The following is a 12,443-nucleotide window of genomic DNA, read 5'->3' as shown; positions in this document are numbered from 1 at the left end:
ATGGAGAGCACATTTAAAAGCTGACCTTCAACGCCTTAAAGGGCCCAGAACAATAGAAGTTGTGAGCGACGTCACCATGGAGCCCAAACTGTCACTAACTGCACTCCCTGGATTAATATAAAAGGAAAAAAAACAGAAAAGCGATTTCATTCGGAAGCAGCAGAAGGGTCTACAATATCTGTTTGAAGGATATATCCAAGATGTCACCTGAAGACAATGTAGGAACACTTTTTTTTATCAAGGGTATCTTAATAATTGTCAGCCAGCAGTCACCACATAAGAGTCAAACATACAATAAACAATAAATACATCATAAATATAACAATACGTTATTTCAAAGGCAAAAGGCAGCAGTTCTTACGCCTGTTGGTGCTGCATCATGGGAGATTGTATCTGCAGCACCGTGGCCTCCTTGGACAGCGGCTACAGGACTTCGTCAAAGTCCTAACCTTGTACGGATGAGGAAGGTCATTCAAGGTCGTGCTGCTATTTGGCTGCACACATCGACACAATACCCTGCAGTCTGTTTCTGTTCTTGAGGGTGTTGTAACCCGTACCAGCTGACAACGCAAAATGTGGGGACTGGTTCAATGGTTCTAACAGGAATAAAACATTTTAATGAAGGTATGGTCAACATTAAAGCTTGGAAGCTTATAATAAGAGTCCGTGCGCTGACGGGGTTTTCTGCACAAAGTCATAAAGTAGGTCTTTATTCACTGTTACGATCATTAAAAAGTCAAAGCAGCATGTGCTTACATTCAGTATACCGTCGGTAACCATCGGACCCCGGTCGGAGCCGGCTGATGCCACGCTATGATTGGCCAGTCTGCGTTTGAGGGCGGGTCTTAGCTCGAGGACAGATACAAAAAGGGCCTTTTTTCATCAACCTGACAAAAAGCGATTACAATCTTTTCTTATTTACGTCGTATGGCAATCCTGAATGTTAAGTGTTCCTTCAAGAAGCAAAGATGTATCCAATAATAGCACAAGAAAGTCACATGTTTCTGCTTTCAATTTAAGCACAGACTATTTTCATCCTTGCCAACAATACCCAGTGGTATCCAACAGATCAGCCTGTGGTTATACTGGGCAGCTTCCAGGTGTGAATGTGTGTCTATAATGTGTGTGTGTGTGTGTGTGCGTGTTTATGCCTGTGGTCAGTCAAAATACGAGTGTGTCCACATATAAACCACCATTTGCAGCGAACATTCGTCAAGTATAGAAAAGGGCATATTTTGTTGCTTTTCATAAACAAATTCATCATCATCTTAAGAAATACCCAGTAGTCAGCGCTGCTGTTGGCACATTAGAGAAGCCATGAAGCCAGCAGAGCCTCACAAAGCTTTGAGCCATCAGTGGTGAAACCAGAAGAAACCTGAGCTCCATCTCATCGCCATTTGGAAATATTTGAATGGAAATGAATGCTCACAATACCGAATACCCTTATGGAGGATTGCAACACACGTGATGATGCGATGTTGCTGAATTCACGTCCAACTCTTCACAAACGTCCCAATTTGATTTGAAGTTGCCTCAAGCCAGTGGTTCTCAAACATTATCTGAGTTCACCACTACTAATTTTTTTTTTTTTTAAATTAATTTAGATTTTTCTGTCTTATAATGTTTTTATTTCTTGTATGTTTTATAAGCTATACTCAACCCTATGTTAATATTAGAATAACTAAAGGACTTTATTACTTTTGACGGCAGAACTTATTCCCAGGGTCCGACAATTCAATCTTATATTTAATTACTTATATTAAATGAACATTTACTTACATTGAAAACTTGTGTAATCTTTTTTTTCTTTCGTATTTCTACACGTATTTCTGCTTCACTAAAACTGGATTCTCTTCTCTCTTACCAGTACTTAATAAACTAAAACAACGTTGTTTCCATTCTCGTGAAAAGAGGCCGCATAACACTTCATGTTCATAGGAATCAGGTTTACAAATCTGCTCGTTAAAACAGCCGAGAATTACTGTTCTATCCCTGCACTGTGTTGCATTTTATACCCCAACACTCTATTTTGAGTGTTCATGTGGTCATGCATGCACACACTGGAAATATCTGTATATTCATATTATTTCTTTATATGTGTGTTTATAAATACTGTACTATAAAACCCTTCTTGCAGGATATAAAGGGTTCTGACTCATGTCGACTCCAGCGTGCATCCTGTAGGCGACACTTTCCATCGTCAGATACCCGATGATGAGGTTCGTAGCTCCTGAAAAGTACTACACAACTATATCCATATGCAATTATGGGCTAAAGAAAACTGACCGTCTGCTGAAAATAACTGAAACACACTATAATCTGCAGTCAGAAAACATGTTGCTCCACATTCTGCTCAATCGAAGCTGAACTCACACTTAAAGAAACCGACGTGAGCAGACAGAGAACAGGACATGCTAGTGGAGCTTAAGTCATAATCCAGCAAAGCACATTCTGTAACATGTCAAATACAAAACAAGCTATAAACACGACAACATGGGGCTCATTACAGTTTGATTAAATGCAATATTTATCCTCTCAATTTTGATTGCATGCCTATAAATTCCTTCAGCATTTAGAGTTATGATTACTGGTTTTAATCAAGAGATTTAAAATTACTGCCAGAGGAAGAGGGAACGTTAATATAACGTTAAAAACAGGAAAGGCTTGAGCACACACACACACACACACACACACACACAGATGCATCCATGCAACCGCACTCAAGTATGTGCGCAATACCTCGTGCCCTCTCTCACACACACACACACACACACACACACAACACAGAGGGAATCCCCACCCGTGATGCAGCAGCATTAACTCAGAGTAATCCCTGGATAAAATGTCCCAGATGGATCAGGTCTTCATTAGGATGCGGTGACACCTGGAGACACGTCACACCGACGAACACAATAATCCTCAAGAGGACACCTGCAACTCAGTGCCCTGGATGCGACCGAGCCAAAAGCCCCCGGTGTTAACAGACTATTTGGATGAGACACAGATTAAGTGTCTTGTTAACGCTCGACTTTGCCCTCTGACTGTCCGTCAGCGGGTCTGATCTGCGATGCAGTGACGGCAGGAGGATGACTCAGACGAAGGGGTTGAGCCAGGACAATGTCAAAATATGAGACCTAAATCAGCAGAGGCTCCCAGACTTCCCAAACCACCGGCAACAACAAGCAACACACCCAGAATTGAGACTAGCTGGAATGTCATTCATATGGTGCTGATTTCATCCCTCGCTCCCTTCCGCTCCGGGTGTTTTTCTGACCGTCCCGCGTCGAGGAGTTGGGTCGGTCCGCTCGCTCGTCTGAATTGTTGACGCAGAAGGCCGGTTCCTCGCGTTGCTGGTTGGGAAGGTTTGCTCGTCGTGAGGTCGATGGAATCAGAAACCGTTTATTTGCCAGGAATGTTTACACAAACGAGGACTTTTTCTAGGCGGAAGGTGCGTACATTAGACGAGACAAACAACAATTAAGTTAAAGTGTATGTTAAGTGGCATGAGTGTTTAAATATGAAGTGTGCAAGGGGAGTGACCGGTAAGAGGAAAGAAAAGAATGAAGAAACACAATATCATTTTCTTTTGTCATGCTATTTATTCACAATTGCTCAAGCCTAAGAGACCGTTAACCCGCCCCGCCTGCTGTTAACCTGACAGTCTAATCTCTATCTGTCATCACACGCGATTGGGCGCACACTCAGGAGCATCGACACGGCGTTCAGTCAGTGTGAAGTGCAATGCTTCCCGCAATGCACGAGAAAGTGAGAAGATATGGAGCGCGTTCAAAAAAGCGAAAGTCCCGGAGGAACGTGCAGCTAAATGCTGCAAAATGACAAGTATGGTCACGAGCAAGGCTCATGGTTAGTGTTGCTGCAGGGCCGCCATCGGCACGCTGTAATCATCGGCTGTGGCTAAGTGGTTAGCATGCCCGTCTTTCAATCAGAGGGTTGGTGGTTCGAGCCCCGGCCCTGCTGGTCTGTGTCATTGTGTCCTTGAGCAAGACACTTAACCCCTAATTGCTCCCCGTTGCTGTGTCTGCGGTGCATAGAGCAAAAATGTAAGTCGCTAAATGTAATGTATAATATCACAAGGACAACATTCCTGAGGTGATTCTATGTTTTGGCACCGCCGCTTACTAATACTGAAATAATGTGAGACCTGGAAAGTAACTCGTGATGATAAACAAAAGTCCAGTCGGAGCGAAGCCCAAACGTCAGGTACTAAACAAATACACCAAAAGTGCACAGACATTACATATATGTATGCATATTTATTCCTGTAGCCTTGATTATGGATATGCATTTGACAAAATCTTGAAATGGAAGATGCTCTTTTGAATATTGTTTACGGTTTTGTGTATAAGTGTTTCTAACAAAACCCAGATTGGCCTATTAGCTCTGTATTATATATAAACATATACATCTGATCTTTGATCTGAATTCTCTGCTTTGCTTTGTTTATTGAATATTGTTGTGTCTGCTGTTTAGTTCCGTGTAACAAAGCGACATTCAACATTGTGAATCAATAATATTTGCCACTAAAAGAACTTCGCAAATAATTGTTGCAGCTCTACTGGGTGGCTCGTGATGGGGTCTTGAAAACGGGCGATTATCTCCCCGACTGACCCGTGGTCGGCCGGCCGGCCCTCTGGTTGGTTGGTTGTGTTGCTGCGAGGCTAATTGTTTAATTGGCCGGTGGGTTGTGGCGAAACGCTCACGGCCGGCAGGCTGTTTGTGTAGATTCTAAATATTATAATCCCGGCATAAATTATAGAGACAATGCAATTGTTGGTCATAATAAATAATAGTTTGCAGTAGTTGCATGAATGCTCTCTTTAGGATTGTATTGAAAATAATGAGCTTGTTGCCCAAACAATGAAGAGGAGGGGAATCTTCTTTCTTTCTCTGTCTACAAAACAAGTCGCTGCAGTTGAAAGACGGCGTATTAAATTGTGACCGCAGGCCACAGGCAACTTACCAACATGTTTTACTTTCCGCAACTCAAATGAAAGAACTCAGTATCACCATCGGCAATCTCTCTGACTCAGTGTCAGACCGAGCCGATTTGATCTTCATCTTTATCTCTGACACCAAAAAAATATGATTTGAGCAGCAGCTTCCCGGCAGGCCGGGCTTTGGCACGCTAACCACCAACAGAGAAGCTCCGCAGCCCATCTGTCAGGTCCATACGACTTCATAAATCCAAAATCTCATTTCATAGAAAGTGTTCCTGCTGATTTTTCCCCCCGTCAGCGGATATTTAGAGTGACGGCTGCTCGGGCCCATCGGGAGATGAATTCTCATGTTACATTGTGGATAATGTGAAGAAGGGACAGTGGGCCAACGCTCTGTCTGTCTCCTCACAGATCACTGTGATTGGAGGAATGTATAGCAGCAGCTGGACCGAACATTCATGTTGTGCAATGTTGCTCTTGGTGACCAGAAATACGAGTAAACGCTTGACACTTTAGTTAATCTCGGATACGAGTTGGCACCTTCGGCATAGAAGTTTCAGTTCCTTGAACGCATCGGGGACAGAACAGGTTTATAAAGAGAAAGCTGTGGTTGGAAGTGGACTTGGAACCAGATCAGGAACGATGAGCCATCAGGAAACATTTGGGAGGTTGAAGGGTTGTTACACAAACTCCAACTGAGCAGGCCAAGGTTCATCGTGTTCTCTAGCGCAATGCTTGTTTTGGCACCGCGAGCACGTGTCCAACTCCTCTTTAATAATCATTTTGCCCTGCTGAAGAGAAGTCTGTCCTTTATTTAATTGATTTGTCTATCTGTATTCAAGTAAGTAAGGAGTAATGCAAAGCACACTGTAAGGGATTAAATACGACATATTAGCCTGGGACAGCATCTGAAATAAAGCAATAAAAGATGAAATCAATGAAGAAGCGAAAAGCTAATGGCTAATAGAAACAGAAAATGGGTGAAAACCATCATCAGGTACTTGCAATAGGATAGACATGAGTGTATGGCGTATGTGACTCGCTGCAGACAAAACATGCCCTGCAAATGTAGAAAAGAAAAGGAGAGAAAAGGTCATTTCACACAGATCCAGAGGGAGTTTTCCTCCTCAGATAAATTTGAAGCTTATATTTAAAAGGGTCTGAGACAGGAAGTTCACATCGCTGCGTTGTTACTTAAGTTCGTGTTCCTGGAAAAACACTCAGGCGTTTTGTAAACTGAAACCAGTTTATTATATACACATGATACCCATTTGGGCCTGTGGTTAGTTAAGATGACCTCTGTGTTTATTCTTTGATATTTCTTTTCACAATTGAGTGTCATCTCTTCTTATGCAAATGATCTGTGATGATTTATTTACCGCAGTCTGCTCCGATGTATCTTTTAATGAACAAACCCTTCAAGAGATTAGCAAGGAACTGAGCGGAAGAGATGCGGGCAGAGAACCAAACTATTCCTGTATAAACTGATAATTAGTTAAAAAGTATGTGTTACTGTTGTTCCGCGATAAATCTGTAAAATCGCAATGGGACTCTCAGATCCTGCCTCTTTATCGGCACACAGCCCCATGTGTGTTGCTTCTCAGCTCTTTTGTCTCCACAGATACGTGGAAAAACAATGCAATGCTTGGTTTCCTGCACAGATCCTCTTAAAGGTCAACTTCTGGGCTGCTGGTTAATAAAACATTGTGGGTTTGTGGCCTCTTTTAAAAAAAAAAGGCATAAAAATAATGTTTAAAACAAATGCTTGGAGGTCTGGGGACACGCTTAACCATGCAGATTTGTTTTTGACATTGAATAGTAAACACTAGATTTTAGATTATTGCATGTCATCCCTACGCCAATTGAGTAAGGAACATCTTATTTACTCTTTGACTCACATGTTCTGCAGTGTTATCATTTTTAAGGCTTGCCAACTAAAACTATATATTTTCTGCTGAACAGTGGCCAAGGGATCTAGTATGAGGCTGAAGCAGCAAAGTCTCCCTCACCAGTTCATGATCCACGTAAAAAACTGGTAACATATATCATCGTATATAATTAGATTTTTGTTCAAACTTGCTTATTTTACAAATTGTATTTTTCACGTTTAACATTAGGCTCTTAGGACGAGGACGAAACAATATGTTTCTCAAACGTAACGTAATCTCAGGTAAAGTTGGGGTTTCTGAAGTGTGAACGTGCCCAAACCAGTGACAGCAGCACAGAGCCGCTAACCTTAAGCTTCAAAGTCGATCCAGTATCATCCTCCACACAGTTGTGAAATACTACACAATGAATGTACTAGCAGTAAGCAGGGTTCACACAAACTAATGTTCGTTATATTGCCTTTGAACACTAAGTCTGTATTTTATAGATGCGCATCTCTTATCAGCAAAAAAAATCGCTCGGTATATTCACCTTGAACACCTTGAGTCAGATGTGTTTTATTAATCTATTTGGTGCAAAATACTGAAACGACACTTTAAAAAGAAGAAAACCAATTTCCGCGATAGAAAATAGAAAATCTAACCTGTTCAGAAAACTCTAATGACAGACGAAAGTTTCCGAGTCCGTGTGTAAACAAGATTAACTTGAGGTCGTATTTATTTGACGTGCAACAATTTCAGACAAATCTTACTTATTTGGTGTGAAAAGGCCTTAACAGGTGGTTACTACTGCGGGTATAAAAGCTAGTTAGCCAGACATGCTAACGATAGCCGTTTACGTTCGAGCAGATTCCTTTGTTTGGCAAACACAACAGTATCTTCCACTTTTAACTGTACAAGAAAAAGGGCTTCATATGTGTTTGGTAAACTGGATTGCTGAAGTGTAAACTACATTTAAGTCCAATATAGATCGACACCGAGCTGCTAGCGTTAGCCTCAACTATGTTAGCTAACATGCTATTTGGAAATATGAATCACTGACCAAGAAGAATCTGTTAATATAGTGTTTGAAATAGGGTTTATATGCTTTTCCTGGTGCAGAGTAATTGTCAGAAACTACAGCGTCCAAGTCTTACAGATGTTTCTTTTTGGGGGGAAACCTCATTAGCTCAGACGACCGTGTTCACTTCCTGTGACATGAGACACTTCCTGTCGCGGGAGCCAGCCTTTCCACACTCACTTGCCCCTGAGCGGCGGATTATTCCAATATGTCACGAAGAGTGGCCGCACAAAAACCGCCCCTCCCTCTATTAAAACACTTTTATGTACTGTTGTCTTCAAAGACAAAATGGAGACTGTCATTTTTAATACGGTATGTTTTGCCTTTGCCTTGAATCATAGTTATCTGATTACATTCACTGTCACGCACGGCATGTCTTCAACATCCGAAAGCAAGTCTATAGTTGATTGCAGGTGATTAGGTGCAGCAGTTAAGAATTGTAAAGTAGACATTTGTGGCTCGTCGCTTTGATCATTGCGCCATCATTTCTTATGATTATATTTCTCTTCTCACTTAAAGTCTTACTTTCATTCTCTCCCCGAGCTTCTTTTCCCAAAGTGCATTTCTTTACCGGTTTCTTACACGCCGTTCCTACCATGACTTAAAAAGTGTTTGCAAAAAAAACGTGTGGACAAACAAATGGGCCCGAGCTTCTTTGTTCAAAAGTGCGAGGTGTTCAAAAGAAGGGCAACGCGAGCACACACACACACACAAGAGGACACACACAGAGAGCTAGTAAAAACTTCCACCCACAGGGTTATTGACATGGGTTCGTGCAGCTCTGCCAAACATCCTTTTACCAGAATCCAGTCGATCTTGGGATGGGATCAAACTCAAATACCGTAGTCATAGCTGGATTAACCGGCAGCAAGACCGCATTTCAGAGTCGGAGGCGGTGTGTATGTGTATGTGTGTGTGTGTGTGTGTGTGTGTTGCCGGAGATGTATCACCTGAGATGGAAGACCCTATTTATTCTTACTTAATCCCTGCACTGATTGGAAACAAACATGTCATGTAGAGCCATTTCCCTGCAGCGGCTCGTCAGATTGTCTGCTGTAAACCACAGCAAGCGGCAGCAGATTAGAGAGAGGAATCCAGGAATCAACAACCGTCTGTCTGTGTGGTGTGTTGGGGTTAACGTCAGTCTGGGAGAGGATCACACGCGCACATACGTACACACTTTGATATACACAGGATTACATAGCGCAGACACGCACACACATACACACAAAACAGCTGTTTGGAATTACATAGCCAGGGTGATGAACTCACTGACAGCAGAGAACACACAATATTCACAGATTTTCTTGTAATGTCTCTTTGATGTCGGCGTGAGTGTCGGCTGATGGCGCGCTGTTTAAAACCATAATCTAACAAACAGGAATCTGTTTCTACGAATCGGCCAGAGGAGCGTTCTTCCAGTTGCAAAATCAACAAAATCAAGGCAGCTGACAGGGGGGGAAATAAGTCTCAGAGGGGAACTTGGATCGAGGCATCAATCAATCTCAATCAGTGCGGATGTAAAAATGTTGCTCAAACTCAACACTTACCGCTCTGGTGCGCCGATCGCCGGTCTTTGTTTCGGATGGACTGACACCATTCGTCATATTTCTTTGGGTCGGATGATGGAAAAACTTTAGGGATGCTCCAGAAAAACTCATCTGGCAGCGAAGCCGACATCGACCCCCCGCCCCCCTACGGCCGAGCCAGTAAGTTATGGTCATGTGTGGGGAGGTGTGCTTAGATTGGGAGGATTAACATTAAGAAGACTTGACAGCACGAATGGCGTTTACAATGCTTGAATTGTTCGGAGAGGGTATTGATCAAGAACCTTGACCACGAACAGAACAACGTACAGATGCTAAAGATGGATTTGGAAAGAAACTGTCGTGAACTGAGTTGATCTTCAACCTTAGTGCTGTTGGGTATTATTTTAAGACTTTGGGATATAAGATATAAGTCACTAAGGTTGAGAAAAAGATCCTGCTTTGGCGTCAAATAAGTACTTTTGTTCCAGAAGTTAAGGAACCAAAGTGACATTGTTTGGTTTCACGAGTGACACGAACTGTTGTCTCCTGAGTGAACATCCTGTTGCTTGTTTGACCCGTCCATCAACCACGACCGCCTCCCTGCATGGTCTTTGTGGTTCTAGCACACGGCGGCTCACGATTAGATGGGTTATATACGAACTACGCTGCTTTTCCTCTCCTATTTCCCAAGTCGTATGCCTAAATTGGGTCATTGGAAAGGAGCTTGTCTCGTCTTGGTTTGCGTTAAATAAACGGTTGAAGGACTTTGGACAGTTACACATGGAGAGAGCAGCACGTTTTCTGAAAGGCTTGGAAAGAGGCTTGGGTGGGAGAACATGGTCAGGACTGTTGTACCTCACTTACATGCAGGTACAAACCCCAAATCTGACGATTTAAACCACCCGAAGCGCTTAGGAGCAGTGAGCTGCTGTAAAGAGCTCGGGGAGCAACTCAAGGAGTATTACATGTGCTGTGACCACTTGGCTACCAAAGTGCTTGTGTCCACATATCAATAATGCTCAAATATGATTTTAGAGAGTATTTTTAAAAACATCCATGTGCTTTCTTGGCGTAGACAGGAGGCCAAAATGGATGCATTAGTGTGGGCCTGTCCTGAGGCTAATTGGGCCTCGATACTGTGGAAAAAGCATTGTTCACACATGTCAGGGTTAAGGTTGAATACGACCGTCAACCAAAAAAGGTTGACGGTCGTCTTTTGTGTTCTCTTGTTAGCTGAAAGCAAACAGCGTTTAAATCCCACTCTCCAGAACTTGGCCTCCGGTTAGATTCTGATCCAGTAAGTGTTTGTTCCATAGCCAGTCAGAAGTAGGCAGTAGCTTTACTGTAAACACAATTATGCTAACTGTGGCAAGATCCAGAGACCACATGAAGGGAGATAGACTCTCACGCAAAACACTCGCTCGGGCACTCTCGCACACTATACTTACTCACTCACTTACACGCTCATAAACCAAAACATGCATCCGCACCTGCAGTCTCACGATACACGGGCCCACCGGCTCACATGGACGCACACCTACACACCATAAACAACTTCCTCTGCGGCCGGCGTGATTAGAAATCACACTGAGAGAGTACAACAAGGGGAAGGCCGGGCCCCCTCGCTGCACACACACACACACACACATACACACACACACACACACACACACACACTGGCACCACATTAGACGATGGAGGATTTACAGAACAAACACTCCACTGATGGTGTCCAGAATTATCTGAAGGAGCACTAATTCATAATCACACACACACACACACACACACACACAATGCCCAGTGTCTCACCTCAGGCAAGCATCTTTTTGGTCCATAGTGTCATTTACAGAATAACACATCATTCTTTCCACTGTGGGAGTGGGCTGGGCTCTTTTTGGTTTCAGAGTCACTGTATAGTCCCTAAAGCCAACACACACACACACACACACACACACACACACACACACACACACACACACACACACACACACACACACACACACTCACAACTGTTATTCCTCTTAACAGGGAATCCTCAGGCGGCCTGTTCCAGCGACATTAACACTCCGACCTCGCTTCACTGACCGCAGGCGGGCCAACTGACAGATTTATCTCGATCTCAATTCGTTTAAACAACGTGCAGATTAAAAGTGAGAGAGGGGGGGGGGGGGTTCAGATGCCCCGGCCACGCCGTGTGTCACTGCCATCGCTAAGCCTCCTCGTCTCGGCCCGTTGACGCTGGCCAGACATCGGTCCAGATTGGCTGGATGTTCACTGAACATCGTTTGCGGGTTTGACGTTTCCCACAGCGCCGGGTGAATTAGTTTTATTCTTCAGTCAAGCGAAAGTCTGCGTTCAATCAAACAAAACAAAAAAAAAAACGGCGTGAGGATCCTCGGTGAGAGCGCCACTTGAGCTGGAATGCAGCTGCAGGCGTCACTGCTGTGCGGGGTGACTTCACTTCTCTCTCAGGAACCAAGAAGAGTTGCATGCGGGGTCGACGCTTTACGCCTTTTAGATTGATTGCCCTCAATCTCACTGCGGTGGAGGCAGCGTGTCAGTGCAGAGCAGAGCTGGCCGGGCCTGCTGATGCGCTCCTCGGAGCTGCAAGGCTTTTTTTTTTTTTAGTGCATCTGCAGCTCACAGGGTGAAAAGCTGATAAAACCGAACGACATTGTTTGAAAGTGAAACGGCACATCTGCAGATTTCTTTTTTAGAAAGGTCACGAAGCTGAAACCGCCCACAGGCAACCTAGTAGTGTCCTAGCATTTCCTCTCCTGCTTCCTGTGTCAGATGTGGCTTTCACGCCGAGTGAAGAAGAGTTGCAGAGACTTTTCAAGAACGTGAAATTACTGTGAATTCGCGTGACCTTAAAAACATGTCACGGAAATCCGCCGCGTTGAAAAAAAAACATGTGGCAAGAGGTGGTGTCAGCGTCCCTGGCCACATTTGAAATGACTGCTGCATCTCCGAGAACTGATTGCTTATGTTCTCTTATCCATTAGCTTGG

Source organism: Taurulus bubalis, assembly GCF_910589615.1.
Source record: "Taurulus bubalis genome assembly, chromosome: 15".
Taxonomy (NCBI): domain Eukaryota; kingdom Metazoa; phylum Chordata; class Actinopteri; order Perciformes; family Cottidae; genus Taurulus; species Taurulus bubalis.
The sequence above is the reverse complement of the archived record's forward strand: the minus strand, read 5'-3'. Positions refer to the sequence as shown.